Consider the following 9,272-nt stretch of genomic DNA (forward strand, 5'->3'; position numbering starts at 1 on the left):
GTTCATGGAAACTAAACGAAAGGGCAGCATCTTTAGACTGCCTCAACACAGAAAGGTGTGCTTTTATCTCTACACAGAACTCTTTACCCTTTGCTGACCCCCACTGGTCCCTGGATCTCTCCTGAATCTGTTCCAATGCAATCAACCTTTCCTTTGCAGAATCAATAGTTTCTTGGAGTACCAAACGGGGGGATTTTTTCTTTCTTTCTTTCTGTAAACCACATAAATCAAACCCGCCGATTCCCCAATAGGCTCCCTATGTCAGCAACTAATTCAGTGGACTCCAGCAAACTACGAGCCCTGACCTTGCTTTTAGGGTGCGGACAAAATCCCGCGTGCTTCATGTTACTCAGCCGACTCGTTCCTGCTACTTTGTATGAGTGCTTCTATTACCCTAACAGCTGCACATGTTTATCTGAGCTATCCTCAGAGAGTGCCTTGATCTTTTCTTAAAGGTTAGGCTATCTTTTCTAGTGAAAACCTTCTTATCTCCCTTTCAAATGGTAGGGCACGCTCTCTTTTTTAACTATTACTTAGCATTTCCATGGCATTTTTTTTTTCTTTTTAAGAAGTCCGCCATTTAAATCACCAATTTGAAAAGTAACACAAAGGCTGATTTTTTATTATCTTCCATGCAGATTTCTTTTCTGCCATGTTCCTAACATAAATTCATCAGAACCCCCCACCCCTGCTTTTTTAAAGAAAGTTTCTGATATTTTTCTTCCCTAGAAAAAAATGAGAGCCACTTTGTAGAATTTTCTGTCAATATTCTCCAGCATTTTATTTCATTTTGGTTGACAACATTTGCTCTGGAAATAATCCATATGAACATCAATCACAAATGAACAACTTTGTCTACACCCCCAAAATATCTTATCTGTGATGTTCAGATTTCTAGAGGTATTGTACTTTAAAATATTATCTCAGCCATGGTTCATTTTTTGTTTTGTTTATTAAAGAATTACTCCTTTTGCATATTTACCTACCTTTAAGACTTCATAACTGGAGAGATAACTAAAAGTGATGGACCCCTGTTTAAACATCACTGTGTTGTTTTGCTATTCTAATGTGGTTTTGTGTGATTGCCATGCCATTGCATTGTCCCTGTATAGGGAAGTTTTTAATGTTTTAAACATTAAAAAATTATATTTGTTGGAAGCCGTCCAGAGTGGCTGGGACAACCCATTCAGATGGGTGGGGTACAAATAATAAAAAAATTATTATTATTATTATTCCCACAATACCATTTGCACTGTTGGATGTTAGATTCAGGGTGCTGCAGTTGAAACAAAATGGCGGCCAAACTGCCAAGGTAGCTGAAACCTGCAGGGGCAGCAAAACAGAAATTTTAAAAAACTGAAGGGGGCGAGTCATGCTACTACCACCACCACCAGTAAGCCACACCCCTGAGAAACTGATAGAAAATTTTTCCTCCTCTCGGAGGAAAAAGATGATAACATTCTCTCCACACACACACAGCCCAATTTTTATTCCACAAAAATATGGTGGAGAATCATGAGAGGCCATTTGTGCACCACACTACATAAAGTTTCAGGACAAGTTAAAAGACGTTTACATGCTATTTAATCCTCATCCTGGCCCTGTAAAATAAGAAAGGGGTGCTAGTTATAAACACTTTGTGGATTTCCTAAATGGAAACCGTGAACCCAAGTCTCCAGGAAATTGCATCTCTGGTGACTGCAGTTGTACATGTGGCTCCTTGCATGTACCAAATTACTGCATGCACCAAAATCCAGGTACATGCAATGAACCAGACATGTGTGCAATTGTCCCCCGTTAGGATCTACATGCGGTTTTCATGTTTTTCATACACAGGTGTTTCTCGTACACCGATAATTCTTCAGATGGACTCCATCGCGAGGAAGGGCAGTACAGGAACCTAATAAATGCATATTTGAAGCTGCCGCATTGATACGGACATTAACAAAAGCATGAGGAAACCTTTGCTGACTCAGAGCAAAGGTCCATAGAGATTGGCTGGGATGGCTGCCCCAGGAACCAGCCAAATACCTCTAGAAAACCCAAAAGTAAGGCATGAGGGCAACAGCCTTCTGCCGCTTAACCCCAGTGACTGGTTTTCAGAGGCATGTTGCCTCTGATTCTGGAGGAAGTACAGTAATTCTGATTAAAAGCCATTGAGAGACTTCTCCTCCATGAATTTGTCTAATCCCCTTTTAGAGTTGTCTATGGTAGTGGCTCACGAAGGAGCAGCAAATTCCATAAATTCAATTCTGCATTGCGTGAAGAAATACTTCACAGCTAAACAGGAAATGAGTTTGGGTTTCGAACGCCATCTCTGTTGGACCACTGAAGCTGCTGGGCTTTATAAAGAGTGTATTGGAGAGACAAATGTCCACTTAAGGACAATAAACAGAGGTTGAAAGACAACTCGAGTTTCTAGGTCCGTTGGTTACTGAACCACACCAGGTCTCCCCAACCTGCCACTCAGATGTTCTGCTCAACCTCTCCATATCCTCCCTTGTGCTTCTGCTCTTGACTACAGTAGGTACAGAAAGTAATGACTGCCTTTCAAGATGTTGGCTACCCAGACCTGATATATAATATACTCACATATTGAAGGGGCATGGAAGTCATCTAATCCCAAATGATACACCACCAAGCCAAAATGGTCCATCTAGCAGCATGTGTTCGTATTGATCCTTTATTGTTCTTGCTCTCCTCTGCCTCCCTGCCCTTCGATCCCCTTCCTCCACTGTCAAGTCACAGACTGCTAGTTGCTTGGGGCAGGAACCTTCCCCCACCTTAGATGACCCTCACCATGCAACACTGATGCAGCTATAGAAATAAGCAAATGGATTCAACGCTGTGGATTTACTCACATCTGGCTGAAATAATTTGCAAGACCAAACACATTCACCCTATAAGCATCACAATATATTAATAATCCTGAGCAGTCATTGCCACTTGTAGCCCATGCTCCAGAAGCATTAATTGTGTGGGTATAAGAGTTCCACATATTGAGGCAATTAGCAGATATTTCCTGTTCTTCGGTTTTTTTGTTTTGGAGGATTTCTCGCCCCCCCCCCCTCCCAGTTCTGGCAGACCTCCAGTCGCTGTGCTCTTAACTATCATAACTTTTATGATGGTGCTTACCCAACCACACAGCTCAATTGAATTTGGTAGACGGAGCCTGGATGTTCGAGAATTTGATTCCTCTCCCCCGCTTTGGAACATTCTTTGTTCACATATCAATCATATTTCCTACACATTTTGAACTTACGCTATTTTAAAATATGTGCATTCAACTCCCGCACATCTTCAGAAGTTTGTTCAGCCCCTCACAGGTGAACAATAAACCTAGAGAGAAACTCTTAAGGAATAACAATGAGCATGACTCTGAAGCAAGAACCCCCCCAAAAAAATCCACTAATACATGTATAAAAGAGGCTAAATATTTCTCATTCCACTAATGTTCACAGGACATCTGGGCAAACTACATGTTACATGCATATACATGTAATGAACCCCCAAGTATTTTTTTTAATATAAAAAGCATCTCCAAGACATTGCATTGTTGAGCATGAGCACGTGTTGGGGTCCTACTTCTCTGTTTCTGACAGCTATTTTCCACTCAATTCTCTATCAACCACTTCCCAATTTAAAATCACTTCCTAACTGCTTTTCCCCTTACAAACATTCCAGATGTACTTTCATCAGCTAGCAGTGATGCACCTTGACTGAAATAATTCCAAATTTCTCTTGAAATTCCAAAATGATACTCAAATACCATTCAATTACTTATCCTGATTTCTTTTTATTAAAATAATAATAATCTCCATCTCAAAAAATACAAAACAGATCCATGCGCTTTGTTAGTTAAGGTTGTTAAGGGAAAGTGTGTTGGAGAGATTTCAGTTTGCTTTAAAGTTTTCTTGTAGGGTCTCAAGATCTCTTTTGTAGATAATATTGCATATGTGTGTGAGAGAAGGTGAATGACAGACAAAAAGAAAATTACTTGCATGCTATCATTCATCACAGTGTAAAATTTCAGGAAGTTTACCCAAGTGAGAAAACTTTGAAGTGACAATCACACATTATGTGTCATTTTAAAATATAATATACATGATGTCGGCAACTGCACAAGTTCTATGCTCAAGGAGAAGAAGCGGATTATGATTTGAATAGACAGAACTGGCCAAAACGAGCCCATGTTGATTTCTCCACAGATAAGGGTGAGACTTACTATATTTAGCTGTAACACCATAAAAAACACATTCTCAACTCTTCTTTCAGCCAACTGTGAACAGTCCACGCTCATCCTCTTAGCCACTGCCTCGCAGAATAGAATCTGTGCATTTTTAGATAATTCCAGCTTTGCCTAACTCTGCCCCCCCCCAAAAAAAAACTGTCGATCTTTTTCGGATCACCTTTTAACCCTCTCCTTCACTGACTCAGTGGAGAGGAGACTGCCTTATTCCCAAGCCAAACCCCATCCTGAACTTCTACACAAGTCGCAGTGGCACACATTGCTTCCTGCCAGAGCCACTGAAACGTTTGGCTTTCTGATGCATTTTATTTGTGGGGTTGTTTTTTTGCCAACCTCGGTGCCAGGAAATCTCCAAAGCCCGGGAACTTTAGACATGCCTCCTTGTTTTGTAAGGCAGCAAACTACAGTCAGCAAAAGGAGCCCTTTCCTCACATTCTCCTGCTGCCTCTCTTTTCACCGTTCAGTCCTGGGAATATTTCAGCTGCAATGCCAGCCAGCCAGCCGCTCTCCTTCCAGCCTGAACTTTGTCCAAAAAGAAGCAAATCCTTCTTCTCAGCCAAGACCACCCGATGGGCAAAACCGACCCATTAGTTTAAGAATGGGCAAGAGGAAGGGGAGTGACAGCAAGACGCGAACCCAGGGGGGGAAAACCCCCTCCCCTTCAGAACAGTCCAAAATCAGCCCAGAGGCCATTCATAAACTACTACAGCCAGAAAGAAATCACGAAGGGATGGATGGATGTGGAGAGGAGGGAGGGAGAGAGAGAGGTTGACACTTACCCCAGTTCTCACACTGCCTCTTCTGCCTCTCTCCTTTCGCCTGCTCTTCAGTTTGGGGATGTCCAGCCTCTTTTGGCCAGAGCTGGTCTTCTCAGTCCCTTAAGGTCTTTGGTGCCAGGAGTTTCTTTGAAAGATCTTTATTCTTTCATTTCCTCCCCCTCAAAAAGAGAGGACGAGAGAGAGAGACGAGGATCAGATCTGGAGATTTCACGGCTGCGAAACCCAGGTAAAAAATAAAAAAATAAAAATCATAGCATCCCTTCTCCACAAGCCGAGTGATTTCCCCAGCACTTTGAGGGCTCGGCGATCTAGATAGCCTGGCTGCGTTGCTCGCTCGCTTCCTCTCTCTTTCTCCTCGCCGCCTCTCCAGTGCTCTTTTCTCGCCTTTTTTTCAGATTTGGATGATATTGGGAAATAGGTGGAAAGACCACCTCTGGTTGGTGATGCTCTCCCGACTGTGATTTCTCCGCCAATGCCTTCCCGGGTCCCTCTCGCTCGCCGCCTCTGAGTGGCTGTGCGCGCCTCTTTGCCTTCCTCTCGGTCTGCGATGAGTGTATTTGTGCGTATGCGCGTGCGAGAGAGCGCGCGCCTGTGTCTCGCACACACAGAGCGCCTCGCTGCATCTTGGCGAAAAGGTTCGTTTAGTATGTCCCCAGGCTTAAAGCACTCTTTGCTGCCGGGAGGCCAGTTAAAACGTACAAACGCGCGCACACACCACGTATAAAAAAGTCTGCTGAATTGAATCCAGCTGATGAACCCATCCACACCTACGCAAAAGCAAACCCCATTGAGTTCGATGCGGGTTTGCTCCCGAGTAAGTGCGCACAGGGTCGAAGCCTTTTATTATGATCATCATCCATTTTTTGCAGCCCACTTCCAGGGATGACTACTCTGATTCAGAACCCACTGAATTCAATGGGGATTCTTCATGAATAAGGGTACACGGGACGGGCTGTAGCCTTTGGCAGCACAGCCCCACATAATCCCTTTCAGTGTGGTTGACTTCTGAGTAAATGCATACCGGATTGCAACTTTGCAGCCCATGGGTGTTTACTCGGAAACAAATCCCGCTGGACTCAATGGGGCTTCATCAAAACTTGGTGTGAATGGGATTCCAGCTGCTGGGTCTGAATTTTGAACGGAAATTTGTTTTGTGTAATTTGCCGATTATATGTTCATCATTTAACTGATATTTTTGTCCTTTTTATTCATTTTTTCCCCTTAGATGAACAGTAGAACCAAAACACGCCCCCTGCCTCTTAGGGTAAGAAGTCACACAGACAGGGTTTGATCTTATGTAGACTCCGGTCGGTGTGCCCAAACCCATAGATTTCTGCTGAAAACAGGGGCTGTGGGGCGGTGCCATTAGACGTGCTGGAATCCTTCAAGAGGGGAAAAAAGAGGAACTTGCTTGGACCCAGCCTGGATAGCTCAGTTGGTTAGAGCGTGGTACTGACTAGGACAAGGATGCAGGTTCGATCTCCGTATGGGACAGTTGCATATGTATGCATTGCAGGAGGTTGAACTGCATTATCCTCAGTATGTCTCCCAACTCTAAGTTTCTACAAGGCATAGAATGCATCTTTCCAGCAGTCTTCTATGACAGGATAGAAAAATAAGGCTCTCTTTAAATTTGCTCCTTGAATACTTTCAGCTGACATGTTTATTTAGCATTCATCCCAACTGGTTTGCAGGGGGGTTATACAACACTGCATGAAGCAAATGTTATCCCACACCTATTTGCAAAAACAAAACAGGGGCGGGGGGGGGGGGAGGCTGGTTTTGGGGAGGTGGGTGGGAGGAGCAGGTTCATTGCACAAGCACTCCAAATCAGCATTAAATGTGCAACTTAAATTTGCTAGTATGTGGCCGAATCCCATCCCCAAATAGTGACAGTTGCTTTGCACCAGAACAGAGCATTCAGCTGGCTGTAATCCCTCTTAGCCACCTGCTCTAAGAAGATGTTCCACTGATTCAAACAGGAATGGTCTAGGAGAAATGGAGAGCCCTGCAGCTACTTTTCTTGATCTGCTTTTAATCACACGGATTCAAAGTCCACAGGCACCTCGGGTAAAAATGGCTCACCGATTTTCAGCAGAACAAAAATCCGGGAAGGAATTTAAGAAGAAATTCAGTTATATAGTGAAAAAATTAGGCTGCACAATTATGGGTTTGCGGGCACTATTGTGTCACAAATCCACTTCCTCCAAAGACTGGGCTGTTTGCAGTAAGTAAAGTGATGGGACAATGCCCTGGAAGGAATGGCTTCAAAAAGAGATTGGGCAAATTCATGAAGGACAATGGATAACCACAGTTGTTATGCTCTGCCTCCCTGGGTTGGAGACAGTAATGCTTCTGAATACCATTGCTGGAGACCTTAGGAGAGGAGAGGGCTCCTCTGCTCTGGTCGTCCTTGCAGGCCTGCCATAGTGACAACAGGATGCTGGACTAGATAGGCAATTGGCCAGATCAAAAAGATACTTGTACATTTTTATGTTCTTTTCTTCTTCTCCTTTGGCAATCACTCGTAGCCGAGTAAGATTGTCTTCCATGAACACAGTCTTAACAATGGGTCTGTAAGTGATAGTGGAGTCCAATTCTGGATCCACACATCCTTTCACAATGGAGACATAAGTTTCTGGGTGGAAGGTGGTCACGGTGAGGGTTTGCCAAACATGCTTCCTCTTAGCACATTTCTCCCTTTCATCTTGAATTCAAGTGTCTTCAGAATTTATGACACCTTTGGTAAAGGCTGTTCTCTAATTGGAACACTCACAAACCAGTGTTTCCCAGTTGTCAGTGTTTATACTACATTTTTTAAGATTTGCCTTGAGAAAGTGTTTAAACCTCTTTTGCTGACCACCAGCATTACGCTTTTAATTTTTAAGTTCAGAATAGTTGCTTTGGAAGATAATAATCAGGCACCCAAACAACATGACCAGTCCAACAAAATTGATGTTGAAGAATCATTGCTTTGGCACTGGTGATCTTTGCTTCTTTCAGTACACTGGCATTAGTTCGCATGTCTTCCCAAGTAATGTGTAAGATTTTTCGGAGACAACGTTGATGGAATCTTTCGAGAAGTTGGAGATGGCATTTATAAGTGGTCCATGTTTCACAAGCATACAGTAATGTTGGTGGTACAATAGCTTTGTAAACAAACATTTTGGTTTCTCTGCAAATGTCCCAGTCCTCAAACACTTGGCACTTCATTCAGGAGAAAGCTGCACTCACAGAGCTCAGGTGATGCTGGATTTTGGCAACAATGTTCTTATAGAAAGTGTGGGGCACCACTTGCTTTGATGCAACATCCTCTAGCCTCCCCACCCAAAGTCAATAAATCAGAATGATTGCTTACAAAATAGCCAGTTTTGTCTAATCTCCCTGCAAACAAATCAGGATGGATGTGTAATAAACCTGGAAGCACCCTCAGTGGAAGAACATGCAAAAGGACCCACATTCAATGCCTGGCATCTCCAGGTAGGGATGAGAAGGAGTCCAGCCTTAAACCCTGGAGTGTTACTGCGAGTTAATACTGAGGTGGATGGACTGACTTTGTGTAAGGCTATGCTTCTATCCAGCTGTCTGAATGGTGTCTGCCAAATGTTGCTCTGTGCCTTAGCTTCTCCTTATTTTCCTACTGAATTCATGGTGTTCTTAAAAAAAAAAGCAGCAGAAAAATCAGTAAGAGCCAAAAGCCCAGCCAGATCAGTGCTAATTGGGTTTTTTAATAGTACTCCCCTAAAAAAACAACAACACCTAAAACACATTGTTTTGCCTGAGAGAGCATCTGTTTTCAAGGCTCCTTCTTTCCTCTCCCTTTTCCTGGCTCCTAACAATATCTGCCGCTGTATACCAGCACCCCAGGTATACATTTCCATCCCATCCACCCTCTTCCATTTTCCCTGCTTGAGCCAAAGCTGGCAGCTGGGGAAGGGAGGAGAGGGATAGGAGGATCCTTTTTAAGCCAGAGATGCCGCCAGCCTGCGCCTGAATTTTTCTATCACAATATCCGTAATTGGAGGGAGAGAAAGAGAGAGAGAGAGAATAACACAGGCTGCAAATCCATCTGGATGGCAGCTTAAAGTGCCATTGTTTTGTGACAACCCTTCTTATCTAACTCCCCTCCTCTTTACCTTTACTTATCCTTTCCCTAGCTCCCCTGGATTCATCAGATTTTAATTGAACTCAAGTGAAAATGAATTCTACCAGCTCCCCGGCAAATCTGACTCCTCTCTCTTTCT

At 43.4% G+C, this 9,272-nt stretch overlaps 1 protein-coding gene across 4 annotated transcripts in view; it reads right to left on the reverse strand.

Annotated features, from left to right (window-relative positions):
* The window catches only part of CNTN5 (contactin 5), a 701,719-nt gene extending 692,447 nt beyond the window's left edge, over positions 1-9,272 (reverse strand). For 2 of the 4 annotated variants that reach the window (XM_083736191.1, XM_083736192.1), the window contains exon 1: positions 5,029-5,577. The gene's annotated coding sequence lies outside the window, so the exon portion shown is untranslated. Of the gene's footprint in view, positions 1-5,028; positions 5,578-9,258 lie in introns of those variants that run through there. The other 2 variants (XM_083736193.1, XM_083736194.1) reach the window with 2 other exon arrangements.

The sequence above is a fragment of the Podarcis gaigeae genome (assembly GCF_964106915.1).
Source record: "Podarcis gaigeae genome assembly, chromosome: 4".
Taxonomy (NCBI): domain Eukaryota; kingdom Metazoa; phylum Chordata; class Lepidosauria; order Squamata; family Lacertidae; genus Podarcis; species Podarcis gaigeae.